At 35.9% G+C, this 26,124-nt stretch overlaps 1 long non-coding RNA gene across 2 annotated transcripts in view; it reads right to left on the reverse strand.

Annotated features, from left to right (window-relative positions):
* Positions 1-25,833, reverse strand: part of LOC146438318 (uncharacterized) — a 30,979-nt gene extending 5,146 nt beyond the window's left edge. Inside the window, exons 1-3 of one of the 2 annotated variants that reach the window (XR_014852054.1) lie at positions 25,656-25,833; positions 3,762-3,925; positions 595-787 (exon numbers count right to left, since the gene is read on the reverse strand). This is a non-coding gene — a long non-coding RNA (uncharacterized LOC146438318). The remainder of the gene's footprint in view (positions 1-594; positions 788-3,761; positions 3,926-25,655) is intronic. The other variant, XR_014852056.1, reaches the window with a different exon arrangement.
* Between the last annotated feature and the right edge of the window lie 291 nt (positions 25,834-26,124).

Here is a 26,124-nt window from a genome sequence, read left to right on the forward strand (position 1 = left end):
TATAGCCTGCTACATCCAGAACATTGGCTGCAAGCCCTGTGGTAAATTCCCTCAGTTAGAATTCTGACTGCGAGAAGATAGGAAAAAAATACAGGTAATCTCCTTTCTGTTTTCAACATAAAGTAAGAACATCTGTGCTGGATCAGATGAGAAATTCTGCTTTAGACAGTGGTCAGTGACAGGAATGGAGTGTGAGAGAGGGAAATTCTAAAACATACTGTCTTCTTTTTTTTGCATTATTGTTTCGTGGCAATCACTGGGTCAAAGCATTCCTGTCCCAAATGGTTGCTTCTGTCTAGATCACTGCATTTAGTAACCAACAATAAACCTATCCTTTTGAATGCATTTATACTTTTGCACACAAAATTTCTAATGAGATCCAAACCCTAAACTGAGTTGTTTCATAGCATCAGAAGCAAAAAATCTCTGCCTCTTGTGTTTTATTCAGTGGACACAATACCTGTTTCTGTTTTCTCCTCTATTTTCAGCTTGTGATGAAATTAAGATGCTCTTCTTGTTAATAAGAGCAAGAGGACAGCATTAGTTATGTGGTGTGGTGGTGCATGGAGCACTGCACTTGGAGCATCCACTTACCCACTGTACAACACATCCTGCCTTGAGCATGGGAGTGGAGGTGCTGGATACCCAGTACATCCATGTAGCCCAGTGAACCTCATGCAGCTGTAGTAGCTGGTATTCAAAACCAGTCTTAGCACTGGTCTGTTGTTTAGATTTATGTGTCTGTTTGAGGTTCAGAGATCCCCTTGCGTTTTTTACTTAACATCAGCTGTACCTCAAGGAAAAAAAAAGGAAAAAAAATCAGTCTTGTAAGTCACTTTGATATCCAGTGACAAAAGGTGATATGTAAGAGCTTGACATTCTATCTATTATTCCATTAAATTATTGTCATAACAACCTCCTTATTGGATACAAAACATGTTTTTTACCTATTCTGTAACAAACATTTCTTCTGTATGTGTAATTACAGAATGGTTATCTCCGTTTAACTCGTATCTAATTATGTAAATAAGCATATATGCCCTCAAACTGCTTTTTGCATACTGTTCTGACCTAGGAATCATGCCTTTACTTGCTCATATTCATGTCTTAGAGGTGTTGGCCCAAAACTTCTTTACATGAAAATTTATAAATAAAGATCACATAGAAGGTTTGTTATTTTAAAGCTCATTTTTATGTTCTCTTAAACATGAATTATGGGTAAATCAAAAGTGATCAAGATGGCAAGATTATGAATGCTGCAGCACTGAAACTTTTTATTTCTGTACTGGAATTCAAACATGTCTCTTGGAATTTTTTGAAAACTGTCATATAACAAAGGAGAGACACAATTTTTTTTTTTTTTTTAGCTTGGTGGGTAAGAAGTTTGCATGTTGAGACAAAAGGTTTTGCTTGCATGAGAACATTTTTTCATCTAAAAGTCATACCAAACCAGACTTGGTCTGGTTGGTCATGCTCTCCACAGACCACTAACTATGTTGTCTTTCTTTCTGTGTGTTTCAGTTTCTGATTTCTTTTTTGTTAAATTTTTAGCAAGTCTAACCATCCCTCTTGCTTTTTTTTTGTTTCTGCTTTTACATTTTCCTAGCCCTCACAGATGAAAATTCCAGAGGAATGCTTTTTCAAAATTGTTTCTGAGAAATGGGTGACCTCAGTGGAATAGAAAATGTTAGCAAAATGTTTCAACCAATTCTTAATATTGGGTATTAAACAGCTATGTGATATGCCTGGTTGATTAAGCCATATCTAGCATAGTTCTGGTGCTTAATGATTTAATTAATAATTTTAATTAATAAAGCCCATTCTGTGGTTTGTAATCAAGTATTCACATAAGCCTTAACTACTTAAGACAGCAGAAAGCAGTAATTTATAATACTCCCAAAAGTCACTCGGCTTCCCTGAATCACAGATTCACAGTCGAGGTTGGAAAGTACCTCTTGAGACCATCTAGTTGAACACTGTCCTCAAAGGATGTTTAACTACCAGAGGTTGCTCATGGCTATGTCTCATTGCATTTTTAATAACTCCAAGGACAGAGACTCCACAACTTCTCTGGGCAACCTGTTCAAGTACTCAGCTGTACCCACAGCTAAAAAAAAGGTCTGATTTCTTTCTTATGTGTCGATCAAATTTCCTATATTCTACTTTGTGCCCATTTCCTCTTGTCCTTTCACCTGATACCACTGAGAAAAGTCTATTTTCTTTATTCATGCCCGTTGGATAAACAAGGTTAGGACTCTCCAAAACCTTTTATTCTCCAAGCTGAACTGTTCCAGCTCTTTCAGACTTTCCTCATATGATAGAGCTTTTAACTGCTTCATGGCCCTTTTTGGACTAATTCCAGTAAATCCATGTTCTTTCTGTATTGGAAAACCCAGAAAAGGACTCAGAACTCCAGATGTGTCTCACCGGTGTTGAGGAGAGGGGGAGGATCACCATGCTTGACCTTGAGCTGATGAGGTTCTTTCTAATGCTACCCAGGATGCTGTTGGACTTCTCTGCCACAAGGGCACATTGCTGGCCCAGGTTCAACTCGTCTGCCAGAATGCCCACTCCCTTCTTTGCAGAACAGCTTTTCAATCTGTTGTTGACACCTGTGGTTGTTCCTCCCCTGGTGCAGGATTTTGTGTTTCCATTTTCAGAATCTCATATTGCTGGATTTTGAACTTGGTAAGAATGTCAGCCCATTTCTGCAGCCTATTAATTATATATATTAATAGTTGAGAAAAATCTTTCAGTGGCTGACTGAAAATATAAACAGTGATCAGAAACATTTACCAAGAATAAAAAAAACAAGCCAGAAAAAAAGTTAGAGGAGGAATACTAGTGTTCTTATAATCAGTGAGATTCCAAATCCTCTAAAAGATTTTGAAGTATTCATTTGAGCAGCAGTACCTCTTGAATAAGCACAGTTGTTCACAGGAAAGAATCAAATTAGAAACCGAACATTTTACCACTTGAAACCCAATGAAGACTGACAAATTTGTTTTATAATCCCATGTAAAGTGCTATTGATATGGTCATATTACAGTTTACAATTTTCTAAACCAGATTCTTTTGCCTGCACTCAGCTTACCTAATATTTGTCCCACAAACTGGCAAACAAATGAGTTCAAAACAAAGCACTTAAAGAAACTACTCATAAATCAGTTAATCTGTTTAGGTATAGCTTGAAAATATTTTAACCATAATCTATGATTTGGATGAAGCACAGGCTTGTAGCAAGTAAATTATCTCTTTCTTCATCTGCCGCATGGAACACCTGCATATTGTAGCACATGAATGAAATGTAGCCGAAATTAAAAGGCTGAATTTAACATCCAATGTACCTCCCAAGTCTGTTTCTACCCAAGCAACTGGCAAATAAGACTGAATTCCTTCCTGCTTCTCTAGACACATATTTACGACTTGGTTCATCCTAAAATCTTTGGCATTTTACCCAAAACCGTGTGGCCTTGAAATTCGTAATGTGGTCCTCAACCAGGCAAAATCCAGCATATTTGTGGTCTAAGTCATGTAGGTTTGGATACAGGTTTGTAAAATGACTGGTACTTTTCTTTTGGTTCTGATTCAAAAATGTAGTTGTTTCGTTAAGATTAATTATTTGTTTTCCTTAGTCACAAATCCCCACGTTAATATTTGGCAGAATTCTTTCAGAATTCCATGCAGAAGTGATTTGTAATGACTACTACGAAAAATGACATTCCTGTAGATGGAGATACATATTACTTCAATACACTCACCTTTTCTTCTTTAATCTGTACAATTTCTAGATGCCTCAGGGGTTGAATGATAAAGTAGGTGATCTTTCTCAGTTATATTCGATGTGTGAATATGACACATTGTTTATGATGCTTTCACTGTATTTAGAAGGTCATAAACTATCAAAAGCCACAGTGAAACTTTGCTGTAAAAATAATTCATGACAGAAGAGAGCTTTTAGAGGATACTCAATTATAAATTAGATAAATTGGTAAGACATGTGTTGACCCATATTTCTAGTAATCGTATTTGGCATTGATTTTATTTTAAATTTTCATTCCCTCAGAAAAGCCTTAGAGCAAGAATAGCTTTCCTTGAGTTTTATGAATTCTAAGGCACAATCAGGAAGAAATTGTTTTCAATATTGCTCAGTATTAACAAAGGGCTATAGCCATTTCAAATAAAATCATTTAAAAAATAGAAATATTCTTGTCAAACTGATGGCATAGATGTAAACAAGAATGACATCAGACACTTTTTTATTATTAACAGACATGATATAACACAATACAGGTTTGTCAATATTCTTCACCAAAAGCAAACTTCATGGCCCATATTTTTGGGCCAGAAAGTAAAGAGGTTGTCTTAGTTATCACAATTAAAACATAAAGAAAGTATTTCATGATACTAGCACTGTCCCTTGAAGAGAAGGACTTCCTCATGCCAGCTGGGGCCACTCAAAATCCAAAGACTAAGTAAAAGACATTCTGGAGGGATCTCATTATCAACTACTTACAAGTTGGGGTTTTTTTCATTTGAAATGAATTTCAATCCAGTGAAAACCAATATGTTTGAATCACAAGTTAGGATCTGAGCATGGAAATCATTGGTGCCTTTTATAGGAATTAGATGCTGAAATGAGTTTTTAAATTTTTAAATATAAAATCTTCTAAGAAAACTCCCACACAATTTTAGTGTAGCTTGATTAATATAGAAACATTTTCACTTGACTTCCATATATAGACACGTAAGCTGATGGTATTTCTGAGGTCTTTTACTATTTTCGATAAAAACCAAGATGTTTGGTGAAAATACAATCACATATATTAAAGAACACTGAGGTTCATGGTCTGCATTCTTAAGACTAGGAAAAATAGTTCTTTTTACTTTAGCATGGGAAATGAGATTTCTCTTTAATCATGAAAAGCTTGTATAACAAATATGGGACAAACCTTTTGTTCTTCTAAGAAAGGCTATATAGAGATTGTAGCTTAACCTTCTACATATTCTAAAAAAAATTTAAGCAGTAAAACCCAAGTGGAAATGAAAATTACAACGCTAACACCTAGTTTACTGGCTTACTTTAAAAGTCATTTGACTTACAAGGTGTAATTGCCCAGTTACTTTCAAGAATTTGTAGGAAATTTTTACTTTTTAAAGAAATTATAGGGGTCTCTTATGCAATGCCAAGAATAAATCCCTCCCCAAAACATAAAAGCATGCTGGGCAATGACTGGTGTTACTCCTTTTCTGTGTGTAAATATTTGGCTGTGTGAATGAAGCAGGAAAGAGGAGAGAAACTGAGAAAAGGTGGCAATCAATCACAAGGTGCTGCCTGGAAAAGCAGTGGGATCATGGCCCTGGCAAGGGCTCTAGTATCATTCAAAACAGAGCAAACAGAACTGTAAGCAAAAGGACTATCCTTTGGATTTTCATAATCCTATATCTAAAGAAACAAGACTTGGTACATTTTCTGTAAATAAACAGACTTGTCTAAACCTACTATTGGCTGCCCTGTCCATCTGGAATAATACTCATGTCTCTAACACTACCTAGCTAGATTTTTCCTGAGAGATAACACTAGTGGCAAATGTGATGGGCAAGGAGAACATAACAATGAAGACATGGTCCACATCTTCAGGCTGGGATGTTTCAAAAAACAAGGCGGTTTTGAATGAACCACTGGTCTAAGTCAGTATCACAAACCACAGATATTTGAAAGAGTAAATCAACACACAGCCACATATTTCAGCTGTGTCCTCTCAAGGACTACCCTAATTTAAGGATTAACAGGTACATACTTCATTGCCAGTATTCTGTTTTAACTGTTTTCTAGATAAGACCCACTGATTGTAGACATAGAAGTGAATTGCTTTTCTTAGAACAGGATGTTTTTTCATAGTATGTAGTCTTTGCTTAAACGTCTTTACTTTTTAAAAAATGGGGTGTAGAGGGGAATCCATATGAGGAGCAGCTGTGGTCACATAGTGACCAGTGACAGTTCCCAAGGAGACAGCATGAAGCTTTGTCAGGAAAGGTTTAGGTTGGATATCAGGAAAAGGTTCTTCACCCCGAGGGTGGTTGGGCACTGAACAGGCTGCCCAGAGAAGTGGTCACAGCACCAAGCGTGACAGAGGTCAAGAAGTGTTTGGACAATGCTCTCAGGCACATGGTGTGGTTCCTGGGGCTGTCTTATGCAGAGCAGGAGCTGAACTTGATGATCTTTCTGGGACACTTCCAACTCGGCATATTATATGATCCTATGATAACAATTAATATGATGATGATAATAATAATAATGGGGTTTAGATAGATGACAATCAGAAACATCAATTATCTTGGTCACCTCCCTTCCTCCTACAACTAATTAATTTTTTATTAGATGAGCAAAGCATTTGCATGACAGCAGTATGATTTAGCCTAAAAAGAGATTTTTCAGATCAGTTAACCGGACTCTGGAGATTTTTTTCCGACTAATTACCTGAGAAGCAGAATGGCCTTGCTCTTTGATTTTAAAAGGATTTCTGTCTATTTTCTCTGTATATAAGGAATAAACAGCTACTGCATGTGCAAGGCATAAAAATGATTAACTGAATCATTAGTATATGGCTTCTAAATAATGACTTAATTTATTGAAGACATCTAAAAGTATATCAGTATGCTAAAATGTTAGGTGGACAGTATTAGTATCATGTACAGAAACCTGACCTCCTTTCTCAAGGCTTGTATGAAACAATTGGAAGACTGGATGGAAGGAATCCATGTACAGAGATCACGAGAGAGATACATTGCTTCTGACTTATTACTCTATTCTCTTTTATTCCTTTGGATATTTTACTAATGATTTTATCTTTTTGACAATCAAGCAACTATTCTTTTGTTCATTCAAGTGGAATCTTAACAAGGTTATCTGTAATCAGCAGAAGATAATCACTTTAACTGGCTACAGAGAAAGAATAATAACATCCAAGCTGTAAAACCTGAAGATATTACTCTTTCAGGTCATATGGTAGCAGCTTCTGGTATGGTGCTATATGTGGCCTCACCTGACAAATCTTAAATTTTCTAAACTGTAAGACTAAACAATTTCATTATCTTGTTGCTGTTGACTTCCTTTCCTTTTTAATACTGCTCTTCAAGCAATGTTTTTGCTGCAGTTTTATTGAATTATGGTGGATTTTTTCTTAGCACAGGTCATTTTTTATAGTTCTATTGCTATTGGACTATTTTTCTGACTGCAATGGCTGCAGTCTTAATATATGAATCTTGCTTCTTTCCAATTACTTGAAAGCTCAAACCAGAGACAGGTACAGAAGCACCTACAGAATCATTATTCTCACGTTATGGTCTTTTCAGACAAAGAAAATAATCGTGCTTTGATTTAGAGTGATTTGACTTGAAGTGAAGCTCTAGAGCATGCCTGTGTTTCTCTACTATTAACTGAAAATTGTTAGGCAAGAGAAAACTCCTAGATAAAAGTGTACTCACAACCATCCCACCCGCTAAAAAATTCACTAGAGCAGAATGTTGAAGTTCCATGTGCGACTGCCACTTGCAGTGTTCATTTCCATATAAAAAAATTGACTTATTAAAAGGTATTCTTCATCACAAAACAGTGTCGAATAATCCTGTGGTTTTGATTGCTGCACATCAACTTCTTTCCCTTAGAAGGGAAGAACACAGGTTGAAAAAAAGAGTAACTGACATACCAGTGAGTGCTATAACAAATTTAGACTAATGCTGGTGACAGTGGCCTTGGGAAACATATTCACATTTGCAGGATTGATGTCTTCATTACTTTCAACCTGTACAATACAACAGCAATATAAAATATTCTCTTCAAGTTCTTCCAATTATTGCTATGTCAGTTGTGCCTTTTCAATTTTTAAAATGAAGTTCATAAGCACTTGTATTCTTCATAATAAAAATCTAGATCTTGCATGACCACCTAAAATAGTTACCTGCTTTTATTAGCTCATAGGATCTCGGGTTGACAAAGGGACACTTTTTAAATTTTCATTTTTTAGAATGCTTCTTGTTGGATTTTTGCCACTTGCTTGATATTCTTCTGTATTCTCAGGTGGAATATATATATATATATATTTTATATACACACACATATACTTTAATATTGACCAAAACAGTTAGAAAATATTTAACTCTGTTTATCTATTTCTGTGCTAAAACTGAAATAATGACTCCAGACTGCAAAACACATTACATTCTGAACAGTATGTGTGTTTGATGTCTTCCCTTCAAGGAAAAGCAACAGAGCATAACCTGAAGCATTATGACTAAAATATTAGTTTGGCAGAAGCATCAGTTCATCTTGCCTTATATCAATATCACAGAACTATATGCATTTGAAGTACAAGAAATTAATTTGTTCCCCACCCAGAGTGCATTTTTAAAGCAATGTTATAGAAAAAAAGCTTCAGCCAAATAAATTATATAAATACCTAATACACTTCCAGAATGACTGAGTTATGACACTACAGCTTCCACAGACATTATACGTTTTTGCACAATGTGGAACAAAACCCAAAATCCTTTAAAATTATGAAGATCTTTTCAGACAGATCAGTATCAATCAGATAGGCTATAACAGAATAGAAAAGAAATAGAAAAGATCAGAAGGGAATACAGCATAATTAATTTTTTTTAGGGCACCTCATATTCTGAGTACCTCGAAGTGCTTTACAAAGTAATGAATTAACTACTTACAGCAAAGCAACCATTATGAAAGGAGAAGATATTATGTACCAGCACTTCAAACAAGTCCCAGCAAGCCTCCTGAACTTCAAGCCTAATTTTTAGGCTGTATTGTTTCTATCCAGGAGTAATTGTGCTTAAAATGTTGCAGGTGCAAATAACTAAAAAACCAAACAAAAACACCAACAAAAACCAACCAACCGAACAAAAACCCAACAAAAAACAAAACCCCAGCAAACTTGTATTACTTTTAAAGACTGTTTTTTCAAATACTGACTTTACAAATACTGACTTTACTGACTTTCTGGAAGTGTAAGCTTATCCTTGGAACTCAGTAGTTTAATAAGCTTGGTTTTTTACAAGTATTTTTTTCTGTATTGGTCTGCTTGTTTTTCCTTTGTTTTAGAAAAGGTGGAGGAAAACTAAAATTAAGATAGAGGGCCATTATTCTGTGATGGGGAAGGGATATATCAAACAGAGGAAAGGTCAGGTCTTAAAATTCAAATTGAAGTAATCAAAGGATGAGAAAAAGCTGAAAGAGGGGAAGAAGATCCAATACTTCATCTCCTTTTTTCATTCCAAAATTATGCTCAGAGGATGATGGACAAGTTTGAAAAACATATATCAGTCACAGAAGATACTAAAATTCTTGTTCAGAATTTGATTGATATGCTTATCTACATTAAGTCTGTACAGGAAATGAGGATATAAATTTCTCTAGTTTATCAGGTTAGGAAACAAGAAATGGTTCAGGCTTTGATAAAGGTTTTTTAAAAAAAATAAATGATGCTATTTTCTTTTACAAGCAATCTTGAATTGGATTTGCTTAATACCTCAAACAAACAAATGAAAAGCATGAAAGAGAAGACAAAAAAAGAAGTTGCAGTCATTCAAACATGAAACCTGTCTTGGTCTTAGAAAAAAAAGAAATTTTCAGTACTGCTTATGGAAAAGCTTTCTGAACAGGGAGCTAAACAAAGCACAAAGCTTGAGTCTGAGAGTCATGTAAATGCTATGACATTGTAGGAATAGGAAAATCTATCAAAAGAATGTTTTTAAAATTAGAGAAGCATGAAAGTACAATATCCAGAGTTTAACAGACCTTAAAATACTCAATCAAAATACCTTGCCTAGTGACATTTCACTGTATCTATGCACAGTAAGGTTCAGATATTCACTAGAGAGACTCTTCAAAGAGATAAGACAATGTAGCAGCCCACATGCAAAGAGATTCTATTTTTCAAAGTATTACCAATTGGTATGCCTACTTAAGAATTGTTCAGGGGGGCATGCACATAATAGACTTTAGATATTCTATCCTCACAGTGTAAAGGCAAATGATTACTATATGTGGTGCAACATGTAAAATTCAAGATGAAATATGATAATAAAATTTTAGCAGTCAAATAATCTGCGATTAGCCTGACCTGCACTAATAGCTTAATATATTTTTAAAGCCTTTATCAATTGATCAGTAGGTACCCTTTTATATGATACATTTTTTAAACGAATTTTAAAATTTGCTTTTTTTTTTTTTTCAGACTACATGTCTGGCTTTTTATCCTTGGTGTCATTCCACAAAAATAACCACATAAATAATCTAAATCAAGAGCTGCCCTGTGCCAGGCTTCAGTTAGTGTCAGTACCTTCTCACCTGAAAACAGCCCAAGAAATATAACTCAAATGATTGGCAAGATTTTTGTATGACTTTGAGGTAGATTTCTTCTCAAAATTTTGGAAACCCTGGTGTAGCACAGGTTTTAGTGTTATTAAATTTTAGAATCCATATTAATATTACCACAAGAATAATTTTAAAAAAAATATTTCTGTAGAATGTATATACAGATTCTGTGATAAATTTGACACATAACTCAAGGTATTGCATTCTTGTCAGATGTGATGCTACTGCCACATGCACGTGTACCCTTACTAAATATCTGTAGTGGTCTCTCGCTTTTAGTGAAAAGAAACTATTCTCAAGTAAATTGCTTAGCAGTATATTGGGAGCTCTGCATGTGAAAAGAGAAATTGTGGATACCACAATAAATTTAATATAATTGAGGTTGGAAAAAGGTAGAAGGATGTAATATGATTGAGGTCAGAAAAAGGTAGAAGGATGTGAAGAAATATAGTAGAAAAAAGGAATGACTGTAAGGACGGAAAAAGCATACACGTTTTCAAGCAGAGATAATGTATTTTATCACTGCCTCTTTTACAAATGCTTTATTATTTTAGTTTTCTTCTGCTGTGGTTAAAGTCATCTCCAATGTGTCAAAAAATCTGGTTTCTCTAGAGACTGAGGTATGCAAAGGAAAAGGACACAAATTCATGTGAACATGGAAGGGCAAGCCTTTTAATCCTTCAGAAACTTAGTCAGAAGCTAAAAAGTTTACACATACATTCTCACTTAACTCTTTAGAATATCCATTTATGCTTAGCTGCCCAATGCTTTTGAACAATACAAAGAAAAAATTTTCAAATGGATGTTTTGGATTTCCTTCAAAAAGCACAGAAGTAAGACCACAGTGACACTTGTTGAGGTCAACTATAGAAGAAAGATCCTTAGATATTATGAAATTATAGCTCAGCACAAGCCTCTGAGATCATCACCTACATTGGAATTGTGACTTGTGCCACCACACTGTTTTAGGGGCAGTGCCATATTCTCCTGCTGAGAAATCAAAGAAAAATCTCTGGTTCTCGGAACAAAAGGAGCTGGAAACTGGAATGGCTTCCTCCCCAGTACCTCTTTCCCCTCTGGGGGTAAAGGAAGGCCAAATGACCTCTTTTTGGGTGGTGTCCTAGCAGGGCATGCCTAAATTCTTCCTTCAGTCTGATGCATCCAGGCAGTAAAAAAGCTGGGAAAAGTGAGCTTGGAACGTGGATTGTGGACCCAGGCTTCAGCATTCAGCAGGCTCCTGCTACCACTGGGGCTACAGCATTGACAGCTCTGCTAACACCTCCAAGGAAATATCTTTTCATGTCAGCCCAGAAGAACAAGTTAGAGTGCAGTAACTTAGTGATACAGGTGAGTGATCTATCGAAAAGATTCAGTTGCTATTGCTGTGATGCTGTAGGACTGTTCTTTAAGTAAAATATTTTATCTTATGCACAGAGTAAAAACTGCTTAAATATCCTGGTTGATCAACCTGCATAACTTCTTTCAATTTTTCCCTTCAAACATCATTAATTTTAAGGCATTTTATTATGCAGTTTTATAAAGTCTCAGGGAATATGGCAGCAATATTTCTGAGGCTTTTTTTCCCCCTCTCCTTAATAATGGAAAGGGCCAGTGAAGAAAAAAGGTGGACACCTCTGCATTGGTTACAGAGCAGCTATCAACAAACTTACAGATTTAAGACTTGATTTTGCTTCTATTAAAATGCATTAAAAAAAATGCAGGTGACTTTCAATTACACTTAGAACCTAAAAATGAAAGTTGGAGCAACAAGAATTTACTTTTACAGAAAAATACTCTTAGTTAAGCCTTTATAGAAGATTCCTTCTGAACTAAATAGTTTGTCTGAACCAGCTTCTAGATTTTTATAGGAATAATAAGGTGGCTGTAAGATTCAATGGGATCATACTAGAAAAGAAAGCATTTTTTTTAGTAAATGCCATAATTTTTGGTTGACTTTTATAGCATCATATCCTATTTCTGCAGATTGGCAATTTCTTTTACCTTTGTAAATTACTTCCATGAAGGCTGTCTAAGATGAAGAGACAAATGTAAACTTCTCCAACACATTGTTCTAGTGCCACCAATATCTCAACTGTACAGTATTTCTGTAATTTTCTATTTTTATTATTTTCTTTTATAAATTTTATTTTTTTATTTAAGCTGCAATGTAATAAATAACCGTTCCCATTCTATTTAATAGCCACTATTATTCTGAGACACACATGAATATATGATTGTTTTGATGTTTCACAAGAGAGAGAAGGGATTTTTATCACTAATTGCAATGTTTACCCTTCTTTCTATTTTAGCTGTTTTGAATGATTGCTGAATTATTTCATATTTACAGGTACAGTGTGGATGCTTAACTCTTAAAAAGGCTGAATACACCTAAAAAAATAAACAATACAGTTGCCACAACCTGCCACAACAGTAGGTTTCACGCCAGCAATTTTCCTTATACCTGATGCTAAGCTATTTCCAAGAGCTTGGTGGAGGAACTGCTTCACTATACTGACTAGCTGGACTCTGATTATAGAGTAAATTGCACAAAAAAGAAGAGATTTGGAGAATTCTGTGTGGGTTTAGAGCTGTATGTACCAGAGCTTTTAATAATATCAGTTATGATAGCAATCAAACATTAATGATGACAACTGAGTGCACTTCCTGAGGAATAATAGATTATGGAAACACTTAATGATCCAAGGTAAATATGAGGCCCTTTAATACCAAATGGTCATTAATTCCTTAAGAAACGCAGAAATATAAGATGCTTGTGACTTTCACACCATAAACACAGTGACTGGAAAGAATCATAAGTACTCCTCCTCCTTCTCTTTCATAATTTCTGCTGCATATACATGATTCTATGCACTTTCACTTGACTGGTCAGGTCTGTGTCCTATATTATTAGTCACTCAGAAACATGGTTGACTTTTTCTGCATGTCTTCCTAGATAGAACATATATGCTTGTGTTAATTTGAAAACAAACTGATGGGAGATCACAAGTCAGGATTATAATTTAATAGGAAAACGAAAAGAAAAAGTGCAATAATAAGAGGAAAAGCACCGAGAAAGTCAGATACAACCTGACACCCTGTTAGGGTGGTGGTAGCAGTCCAAGTGAAGTAGTTCAGTTGAAGCAGTGATCCTGTGGAAGGTCTGGTCTCCTCCTGAAGGTCCAGTGGTAGCTCCTGTCCTCTGGGAACCCAGTAGACAGGGCTGCCTGTGTTGCTCAAGAGCCCAGGTTATATCCAGGTGGGAATGCTTGGCTCCTCCCTCCTGGGTGGAGCATCTCACAATAGGATGAGATAATTCCATGAGTCATGCATTTGGTTCTTGATGGCCAATTAGCAGTTATCAGGGGGGAGTCATAGCAGGAGATAACAGCTAATGGCCCACAGCTTGTGGTAATAGAATACTAAATACATCTATTTTGTAACCTAGGAAAATGCTTTGTTATCATATTCCCACCATCTAAGTGAAGAAATTTTTGTCTCATAAATTTGTGACAGTTTATAGAAAACATTTAGCATTGATAAACAATGACTTATTGTTATTCTGGTTTACAATTGTCATGGCAACCTGTAGATTGTTGGGACTAGAAAGATTATTTAATATGTTTCTGTACAGTTGAAAAGGAACATCATGTTGTTCCTGGATCCGTTAGAAATTACTCAAGGTGGAGCTTGCTTTTAAACTTCAACAGCATGGAAAAGTCTTTTTGTTTTAATAACTTGAATATAAAATTATAAAATTATTTTACAGAAACAGAAAATTTACTGGCTGATGGCTTTTCTATCTTTTACAGAGCTTGATAGCATAATTCTATGTAATCTAGAAAAATTGAATAAGATTTTAGAGAAAGGGTGGTACTATGTACTAGTTTACACATGCAGTCCAACTCTATTGCTGTACTTAGCCAAGGTTATGGGTTTTATCCCTGTATGGGCCATTCACTTAAGAGTTGGATTTGATGATCCCTGTGGGTCCCTTCCAGAATATTCTGTGATTCTGTGACTACATGCCTGCCTTTCATCATGGAGAAATTAAATCCTATATTGAAATTGGTACATTCTTAAAAGGAAGCAACTCTATCATGTGAGAAAATGAGACAAAGTGAAGAATAAATTAAACGAAAGAGGAAATTTCATATTATGAAGTGTTACCCTGTGGCTGCAAAACAGAAATGAAAAATTTTTTAAAAAAGGACACAATGAAAACAGGCCAGTATTCTCAGTGACTTCAGTAGGTCTCAGAACTATATCTACTTACACACATATGAATAAATTATTCAAAGGAACTTAATTAAATTAAAGAGAGAAAGTATTTTACTGTTCTAAAAATGAAATAACGAAGAATTCATGAAGAATTCATTAAAATGAGACACGAAATGAAGTATAATTATGTTCTGTGTCAGAAAGAGAAGAGGATATATTCTATTCCATATATTGTATCTAATGCTGGGACCTTACCATGTAGTTGAAAGCAATTTATAAGACTGGGATCTATACCAGAGGGGAAGCTGGAGTCTGCAAAATGTATCATCAATGAAAACAGAAGTAAAATATACAGTTTAAATTCTCTGAATCATGCTCATTTTCTGCTTCAGGTGTGGATGAGTGTCCACAAATAAATATTTCAGGGTTTTTATCACCTTCTTCATTCTCAATATAAACAGTAGAGAGTGAAATGCAGGACACCTCCCTGTTTGTATTCTTTCTGAAAAATGGAACAAACCCCCATGAATTACTGTTTTTCCCATAGAGATGTGCAGGTAGTAAATTGAGAAGAGTTGAAAAATGCAGCATATTGTACATCTCTGCATTGATATAAGTGGGCGCATAAATGGAGTAATCTTCTGGAACAAGGCAATAACAAATAACTTCTAGTACTTACACTGCTCCTGAGAAAACCCTACCTGAGAAACCTGAGAAAATGCTACCCCTTATTTAAGAATGGAAGAAAAGTAACAGTCTACACTTCTGTAATATGAATTCTTCTGATATACTCATCTATATTCTTCTTCTTCTCAGTGCAAAAGATTTGGAAGAAATTTAAAAAAAAAAATCTTGTGTTTGAGGCTTTAAGTATCTTCCCATATTTTTCTCCACAAGCCAAAAGAGACTTAAAGCAGAATAAAAGTGTTGTCAGTTTAGGATGGAATTCTTTCTTTAATATTTTAATACTGCTATTTTCATATTCTCTATCTTTGTTTCTTGTCTGGCAGTACCCAGATCATATTTAAAAGACAGTAACATGAAGCTTATTTTATAGTACTAAAAACTTCTGTTGTTGTAAGTGACATACGAATGAGGTGCTAGAAACTCTGTCTCATAAGGGATTGTAAAATAGAGCTAACTCCTATGGTAAAATAGCTGAATATTGTGCTTGAATTTATAGACTTTCTATTACTTCCAGGGTTAGATTTTAATTATTTGAATGTAATATATTGAATGTTGAGGGTCAACTCTATCTCTGAGATCATAGAATCTTAGAATGGTTTAGGTTAGAAGGGACCTTAAAGATCATGTAGTTCCAACCTCTTCCTGCCATGAGCAGGGACACCACCCACTAAACCATGTTGCACAAAACCCTATCCAACCCAGTCTTGACTACTTCCAGGGCAGTATTCCAGGGAATGCAACTTCTTTAGGCAAATTGTGCCAGCATCTGACCAGCCTCTAGTAAAGAATTTCTTCATCATATCTAATCCGAACCAGCCTTCTTTCATTCCCCCTTGTCCTATCACTAAATGTCCTTGGATAAAGTGCCTTTCCAGCTTTCTGTAGACCCTCTTTAGGTACTGAAAGGTGTCATAAAGTCTCTCCAAAGCTTTCTCTTATCCAGGCTGAATAAACCCAGTTCTATCAGCCTTTCGTCACAGGAGAGGTGCTAAATTACAGAGTTAAGGAGCCAGTAAAACTGGTAACTTTTAAATTGAACAATTCCTTCTGACAGAATATGCTCTATTACTTTTATGAGAGTCCATTTTGCCAATATTCTGATAGCAAATTATTTGCTATTTAGTACTGTCCAGTTCACTAAAACTGTCTTTTAGTCACCTGCTTGGCAGGTGGGATGCTGAGAATTTCCAGGCTGATTACATTGCACCATAACATGCTTGAGTTGGATATGCTGCAGGAGTGGTTGAGAGAGGGATTATGCAGTGATTCTGCTTTCCTCTGCTTCCTCCTCCCATTCAAACATTGCACACACAACTTGGATGAACCTTCCAAGACAGACCACAAGATTTTAAGTTGCTCATTTTTCTTACTGGCCTTCTTGAGGGTTTGTTCTGGTCTTACTAAGAAGCCAGGTCATCTCTTCAGAGGTTCTGGCCCAAGTGGCTTTTACTTCTTTAATGTCAGGAGATTACAGTGATTCACTAAGATTATCATGTTTGTTAGTCACATCACAGAGCACAGTAAATATTCTCAATAGCCTAAGTAAAGCTTTCTAGAGTATTATAAGAAAACTCAACACAAATTTCTACAAGCTGAGTTAATGAAAGCTCATTACAAAGAAAAAAAGGAATATTTTTAACTCCACTCTATTTCTAATTCTTTTTCCACTTTTTTTTTTAAATCAGCATATGATTCCTGTTCTGCTTAAGTAAAACCTATTATTCTTTTCCATCACCCAATTTCTTCAGATGTGTTGAGAAAGAGAAAAGAAAAAACCTCAAAAGATATTTACATCTGAAAAAGACATCTCTTCAATCATTCGTTATCTTGTAATGTCATTAACTAGTTTGCCAGCAGTTTTTTAATTGAAAATTGGTCCTATTCCTTAGATTTTTAGTTCTCATTAAGATAAAAGCCCAAAGAACCAACAGACATAACTTTCCCTACACAAATATGCTATATAGTGTGATGCAAATTTTAATCATATTGAAGAAAACCCCAGACACTAACAACCCCCAATTATTAGTTAAATAACAGTATTTTAAATAATGGTCAGAGAAAGAGGCCTGGGGAACATTTCTGTAAATTTAGCCTCCTGTCACTATTTTATGTAAAGCATTATTTTCTATGCATCGAAGAGTTTTGTTGCATTCATGAGCTATTCAGTACATAACTTTGATTGGGCTAAAGGTAAATCAATCTATGTCTGGTTTATATAAATGGAGGAGATTTCAGCTGTACATACAAGGGCAGCTACACTAGAGACAGCTCCCACATATCTCAAAGCAGTTGCTGCAGTGCACTTCGGAGGTTGATCTTCTTTTCTTTCTCTGCTAGATTAGTAAGAAAAATGTACAGCAGCCAAGAAATTCAATGTTCTGCATTAGAAGTGCACTTCCTGAGAGCATAGTCAACACGCATCCTTTTATAATAGAAGAGGAAAGTATTTACTAGTACCAAAAATCACAGAGTTCACACAAACAAGTGGTTCTGGCAGACTTGTCTTTTCCTTTGAAACACTGAAAAATAAACTCAGGTTTTGTAATTTTCTAGCTCTTCAAGTTGTCCTTATGCTGTTTTCCTCGCTCTTTAGTTCCCCTGTTTGTTTGCTTACATTTGACTACAAAGGAGAGGTTTGACATGTTTATTCTGCTTACTACTCACAGAAAGAACACACAGGAGCAAGTAACCAATAGATATTTTGCAATTTTGGATTGTATTAATTTCAGTCAGGAGTTTCCCACAGAACACGATTGCTGATTAAACCAAAGTATTATCTTGGAAACAAAGAGAGGGTTGCAGAAGGGAGTGCAAGTTATTTCCCTACCAATGAAAAACTGCAGTGCTAAAAACTAGTTGTCTTAGTAGAAATTTTGAGATAATCAAAATGCTGCAATAAATCTCTCTGTCTCTAAGAAGTGCTTTCCTTTTATACAACAAAAAAAATTAATACTCTAGGCTTTTATGTCTTGGATATTTTATTTGGTCTGGCAAAGTAAAGGTTGTCATGTGGGATTTTCATATATTTGGTTCATCTCAAGTAAAATAGATTCACCTGTGAGATACATCTGGTGTATATTACAATCGGAATATGTAACAGTTTAAACTGTAAGTGAATTACAATAACCCAGATCTGTACTAAGGAGGAGAAGGATTTGCTGACTACTACTTACCACATGATGTGCTGTAAGAAACAGACATTAGAGCATATCTACACATTCAAACACCTTAGGACAGCTGTCAGGATAAATGTATGGTGAGGATCTAAAGCTTGTCACAGCTGGTTTCAGAACAAATATAAGAGGGCTACCTGCAGGGTGGTCCATTCCCTGCATGTTTGGAAGGACCTGGAGTTTAACTGAGCTAGTAAGCATGTCTCTAGGCTGCATGTAAAATTTCAAATGCTGTAAAAACCATAAAAGTATGTGCACTTCTTAAAAAATGCAGTGCAGCAGAAACACTTTGAAAACCTCTCTGTCTGCACAGATAAGAGCAAACACATTGTATGAGGATGATTTGTCATGTTCTTATGCAGTCGCTCCTTCTAGGTGTGTGACAGACAGAAACGTGCATATCGTGAGCTGTGTAAACGCATGAGCTCAGCTTCCTTAGATTAGAATTTAATGCTTCCCAAAAGGCTAGGCATGTGCCCTGCTTTGTGTATTACTTGGAATAAGTCCTGCCGAAGCCGGGATTTGCAGCACCTAGTCCTGATGATCAGGCACCCATAGGTGTGGACTGAAGCAAGCAGAGGGGCTGCCCTGGCTGGGAGAAGGACAGGAGTTTACAGCCTGTGACTCCTGCTGCACTTGTGGGTTTTGGGTTTGACATGGAGAGCTCTCTGGGAACACATGGAAAGAGAGGTCAACTTGACAGAGTATTCCTGGGTGAAACAGCAGTGTACAGAGACTCAGTGGCAGGTTTTCCAAGCTGAGACTTTAGTATGTAAATAATTAACTCTGATTAGAAGTTTCACCTGACAGATGTCTGCAAAATCTGAGTTAATAATTTCAAAATTGCTTGCAATCCATTGAAAGGAAAAGATACTTCAATATACAATTTTTCTGTCATTTTAGAATAGGTGAATAGTATGCTAGTTACAGATTTTATTCTTTATCCTTGCATAGGCAGTTAATTGACTGCATGACAACCCAGTTAAGGGACAGATATAGGGAATACTGATTGTCATCAGCCTCATGGAAATGTTGGTCTCTCTTGATACATAATAGCCAATATCCTGTACATGACCAATAAGAATAGTGTGAAATATTCTTCTAAATATACACTCTGGTCATCATCTGGCTACTTGCTAACTTACAAATTTTTCATGTGTGTGATATTCTATAATTTACAACATACAGACTGCCTTAGCTAAGATAACACTAGAGGAAGGGGCATTTCTGGTACCAAGTCCTCAATTTGAAAGTCAGGAAAGAGACTTTTCAATTCATAGGCCATAGGACATTTCACTGCTTGTTTGTCTAGTTAGGTTGGTTACTGCAGAGTGAGGAGGTAAACCCAGTGAGTAAAGACAATATTCAAGAGATGTGTTAGAGCTGAACAATTGCTTTCTGCTTGATATAAATAAATAAATAAATAAATAAATAAAACAACCAAACAAAAAACCCCAGAAAACCAAAAGGCATAATATAGAAAAATATAAGAAAGGCTAAAAAGACTAAGAAAAAATGAAGCTGAGCAACTTTCTCTTTTAAATCATTGCACAGTTTCTGAAAGAATGTATTGAGAAGAAATGGTTGATTTGCTTCTTTGTGGATGTCAAATCAATGTCTTTTTTTTTCCTCTTAAAAACATAAATGCTGAGCACAGAGTATTAGTGTTCTTTCATAGACAATGAATAGTTAAATAACAGTATTTTAAATAATTTTAACAGTATTTTAAATAATTTATTTAAATAATAAATTATTTTTCATAATTTTCAAAGTCTTTAGAAAAGTCAAAGACCCTTTCAACCTGACTTTTCAATGTCTTCTTGAAAATATTACTGGAATTTAATTCTCAATATTACCTTTCAAATTTGGAACAAGAATCCTAATTTTAGAATAAATGAAACTGCTACAAGAAGGCTAACTTATGTAAGTATATGCAGTTTCAATGAACATGTGCTTTGCTTTATAGCATTTACCTATGGAGTTATACAATGATAAAATAGCTCAATGAAGTAGGTGCACTATGCATCAATGTTCTCGTCCGTGAACTTCTATGCCCAAAATGTCATAGCTGCTTGCTGAAATGTGGAGAAAGATGTTTTCATCTCCAATAGATGTGAAAATGCTTCAAATGAGGGCTTTTGGTGTTCACAGAGAACAAAGCTCATGATTTTTTGAAAAACATTTTTGCTCTTGGATTAAGATGATTTAATATAACATCCATAAAAAAAGTCTTCATCCAATTCTCAGCTGAAAATTCTCTGTATTATCAGAAAAATTACTTCTTTAGTGCTGAACTCCTTTTACACCCCAAAATGTTTGCCATTTAAGATTTCAACAGGGACTATATAAAATAAAAAAAAAAATTTGTAAAAGTATATCAATTGTAGGTCTATTCCAGCCTTGACATTGGACAGGACTCCACATTACTCATTTCTCTTTGCAGAGCAAGAAGAAATAAAATTAGAAATATCAATTCATATTTCAGCAATTTGCTATCTCTTAACACCTTTGCCATAATATTATTAAAGGTGATGGTACTTTTCACTCCCCTACAGCAGCTTAGTATTGTGTATTTTCAGAAAGTATTTCCTGGCCATGCCCACAGTAAGTTAGCTAAAGGATTTAATTCTTGGTGTAAAATTCCAGTTAGACCTCCACTTGCTTTATTATTGTCCCAATAGCTTGACATTGCTCAGTTGTATTGATACCACGAACATACAAAAGAGATATTATTTTTTAAAATTATTTAAAAAAACAACTTGCCATATAAATTTCTTTTTAATTATAAGTGAGTAAAAATGCATTTTTTATCTGAATAACTAAGGTACGTATTTTCTATACGATAAAAATTCCGGAAGAATGCATTAATTCCCATTTTTTGGTTATGACATTGGTTAATGCCATAATAATAATAATAATAATAATAATAATAAATACTGGCCTCATTCAGCACAAGGCACTTTTAATTGTTTGCCATTGAAATCCTACACAAGGAAAAGTGTTGATACAGAGTAAAACACTGCAATTTACTAATTGATGTTCTGTAGTTTTCTCCAAATGCAAAACCCACACTACCCCTAGAATCTTACAGACTGAAACATTATCTGCAAAGTGGCTAAAATTAGATGGAAATAGAAAGTTTAATCCATGTATATAACTATCTGATAAGCAACATTTCTACATATTTGCATATATATTATTTAAAGAGAACTACAGGCTTGGTTTAATTAAAATACAACCTTAGTAAAAAAACCAGAGGAATGCCTTCTCAGATGCCTTCAAAAGTGTGAATGTAGCAAGGTCTCATCACACCATAATTTATTTTATATTCTGTTAAATGCAGCAGTAAGTTTTAGCCTTATTCTTTTTCCTTCCAGAAAATATTTGAAGTAATAAATAGCTCACTGATTGGAGCTATTTTAAGGTTAGCAAGTTAAATACTTAACATTCTTTTTCTATAACATGTTCTCCAGTCATCTGGGGAAATAAGTGTTCCTTATAAAAAGAACCACACTGAAACAATTCAGATACTTCAAAGCCTTAGGGTGCCTGCCAGAACTTGCTTTAATGTATTTGTTTTGTGAAATTTAAACAAGGGACAAAACATTTATATGTGTACACTATCATTATGCAATTTGTCTTTTTAGAAATCATTCTCAGGGCTAGGCATTTTCAGAGCCATAAAAATGTTTATAAAATCAGATTATAAAGTGATACAGTAGATCTAACTTTATTTAAAGCACAGGACTGGGAGTCATAAGAACACAGACTTGTTCTGATTTCACTAATGACATTATGGGAGAAACCTTTCTGCAACTTTGAAGTTTAAGCATTCATAGAAGAAGGAAGGCAACATCAGCAGCAGGGAGGTGGGGACACAAAAATAGATATGTTCCCTTCAGACAGTCTTATCCCTCTTAAACTGCAATCATTCCTCCCCTGCAATTTTGTACACCAAGATCCACAGATTTCTGTCCAGGAAGAAACAAGAATGAAAAGCTCAGTCAATGTGGTTAATATCAGTTTTATTTTCTCTCCCTTTGACTTCCTAATGGGAAAACAAGTAGGAAATTATAACCTGCTGTAGAAAAAAATAGGATGTTGAACCTCCCTCCTATTCTTTCTTATTTCTATAGACCGTGACACCAACACTGGGATGTAGCAAGGATTTAAATGACAGTAACCTGGCTGTGTCTTGAGACATCTAAACCTGCCATCCTGCAGCTCATCTGAGACTTCCTTAAGTGAGACTGACAACTCAAAAACAAGGCTTATTTGGGATTTAGAAATATTTACTGTGTTTCCACAGGTAACAACCCCATGACAGCAACATTACTGTCAAAAATGAGGTGTGCTATACATCACTCAAATCACTGTCTAGGCAAACTGCCTTTTAAAAGGGAGACTGAGTGTGCTCAGCTATGCACTCTGTTTTTTTAAGTGCATCAAGCAGTAAAGTGTATGGAACATTTCTCTGTATCAATCTCCACATTCCTAGTGAACTGGTCATTTGACTCATCGAGCCTCTACCATTCTAGACACCTCCCCCTTGCGGGGTATGCTCTCCTTTCTCAGTTCTCATTATTTTTGACCCTCACTAAAGCAAATTATACTTTCATTTTCTTGGTAAAGCCATGAGGATCCTTCTCCTGTCTTCTTGCATGTATGTTGCTTTTTCTTATTGAGGTTTAATTGGCTTTTAGTTCCATGGATCTTCCCTCTTGGGTTCTTCATGATGTAAATTACTTTTTTTTCTTCCCACAGCAATAAGAAACTTCGTGATCATTGTGACTTTTGCTAAGATAACAGGGAGTGGCCTCTTATTAAAACATCCTTTAGCAATCACAGGTGAATCCCTTCCAGTGTCAACTTCAGTATGTCAAATTGACTTGAGCGGTTACTACCTTTGATATTCCTTGCTGCTGTTAGTATTTCATTGCCTCACATTCTGTCACTAAAGGGCTGAGGGGCATGAGGACACAACTTGATATTCAAGGTCAATGTAAAAAGAACATTGGCTGTCTGTTGCCACTGTCTTTGTTTCTGGAGGGTCATGGAGTCCTAAAAGACGGGGCTTTGCCTGCAGCAAGAGCTACACAGCTAGGTGTTAACCTGCAGGTTGTGCCTGTGGACATCTATCTCTTTCCCAGTCAGTGGCAGCATTGGGGAGACCACAGTCTGACTCTCTGTGCCCTCTGTCTTAACCCTGCAGAGCCCTGTAATCATCCTCAAATTGCTCAAGGTGTCCCTGGCCAATGATATTGGTATTGAAATGAATGAGTAACCTTGTTTTTCTGTGAACAGAGAACAGCCCGTGGGCTGGATAGTAAATTAAATTTGTTCCATCACAGTGGAAAGGCAGTGCAAAGCCTTAGCACCAGTCTGCACCAGTCTTGGACTGAGCTGGTTGTGGCTTGGTTTAGCAGTCAGTAACTACTGCCTGACCTGCTTTAGCTTCAGCAACGGGAACTGTCTGTGGTAAAGCACTGAGAGCCCCAGGGGACAACTGTGCAAAAAAAACCAGACCCCTGGGGTAGCAGGGGCTGGGGGATGCTGAGGTACAGCTTTCAATCTTTAGCTGTGAAACAGTGGAAAGAAAGCAATGCATTTAAAACAAAACCCCAAAGGAAAATAATAACACTTGTGCCCAAGTTTGAGAGAAATGCATCATTGATCTCATACTTCTCCTGGGAAGGAGAAGGAAGAAACTCTCTTCATAAACATCCTAGTCCTTCCTGCAAAGACAGCACAATGTCAATGACCCCCATGCCACATTCTCTCTTCCTGGAAAATTAATTTTCATCCTTAGGATCCAAGGGGACAACAGGAAGGCCAATATAGGTTTCAGTGGAACAGTGCTTTTGTGAAATAAATTTACCTGTATTACAAACACAGCTATACTGTGTCAGTTTGGACTCTGAGTGATAGTATTACACAGTTTGGATTTCAACCTTGTTAAATCATAAATTGGAATAACAATAAATTCTTAGATACCCCTTAGACCCATATGGATGATGTGCTCCCCGTGGCTAACAAGGTGCAGAGCCCTGTGTCCTGTTCTGCTTTATTGCTGTTATCACTCTGGATCTGGCAGCCCCATGCAGCGACTGGACCCCCTGTGAGCACGCCTCTGCACCAGCTGCGGATTTGCACTTTTTATCTTATTAAACGCTGTATTTTTGGATAATTCTATTCTGGGTAACAAGTCTGATTAATCTGCCTGAACCAAGCAGTCTGCTTCACCAAGTGTATGAAGTTTCAGTGAATAACAGTTAATAGTATGAGCTTCTGCATAATATAAGAAACTGAGGGAAAAGTGTCAAATTTTGTCTCTCAAAATCTTCTCCAGGGTATAGTTTTTCTATAGGTTTCTGCTATATTCTGTTCATATATATATGAACCTTTTCAGAGGTTTCTGCTACTTGAGTGGGAGTTAAATCTATCATACTGTTAATTTCAAGGGGGTATACGCAATGGTAATCTAAAGGCAGTCATTTGTATTGTGCTAATGCAACCTGGCCTGGAAATGGTAAATGATGTTGTTCACAATGACTGCTTTGCTAAAGAGTCATTAAAATAAGTGACAAGATTTTCTTCCAGACCTACACAAGTGGACTATTCTCTCTGAGTGAGTATATCTATACTGCTTCTCTAGCAGTGAAGAAACAAACTGGTGTGAGGTTTATAAAATCTAAATGCATAGATACCTATATGCACATGCAGGTGTGTGTATGGTTCCAATATAGAATGTGAGATTTGTTGAAAAAATCCTTTAAAATAAAACACTATAGAAAAATAAGACAGTATCTGTATCAGAGTAAGATTCATGCTGAATTCTTACTAATGCTTGCTTCATCGAAAAAAAGACTTGAAAAAAGTAAAAAATCATGTTCTATTTTTCATCAAGTCAATTAATTCTCCTTTATTTCATGAGTTTAACCGCAGGTGGAAGCTAAACACCACATTCACTCTCATTCACTCTCCCCCTTCCTGGTGGGATGAACAGGAGAATCAAAAAAAAAGTAAAACCTGTGGGTTGAAATAAGAACAGTCTTATAATTGAAATGAAGTAAAATCTAATCATGATAATAACAACAATATTAATAATAATTGCAATGAAAAGGGGAGAGATAGACAGGAATAAGTGCCAAGGAAGAAAATCAATGCACAATAAAATTACTCACCACCTGCTGACCAAAGCTGAACCCTTCCTGAGTTGCCATTGGCAGCTGCTGGGAAGATCCCCCCAGTTTATGCCCTGAGCATGACATTCCATGGTATGGAATATCCCTTTGGCCAGTTCAGGTCAGCTGTCCTGGCCATGCTCCCTCAGAGCTTCTTGTGCATTTTCTCACTGGCAGAGCCTGGGACACTGAAAAGTCCTTGACTTGGGGTAAGCACTGCTTAGCAACAACCAAACATCAGGGTGTTATCAACATCATTTTCATACTGAATCCAAAACTGGACCAGCTACTAAGAAGAAAATTAACTATATCCCAGCTCAAGGACACTTACATAACTTAAATAACATAAGAGTCTTAAAAACTGAAATTTCTTGAGGTGTGTTTTAGAAGAAGAGGTGTGCAGTTCTGATAAAAGACAAACTTTTTTTTTTATTATATCAAAAACTGCAGCATAGTATGTGTTTTAAAA

The sequence above is a fragment of the Lichenostomus cassidix genome, chromosome 4 (assembly GCF_008360975.1).
Source record: "Lichenostomus cassidix isolate B80296 chromosome 4, HeHo_3.0, whole genome shotgun sequence".
Classification (NCBI taxonomy): Eukaryota; Metazoa; Chordata; class Aves; order Passeriformes; family Meliphagidae; genus Lichenostomus; species Lichenostomus cassidix.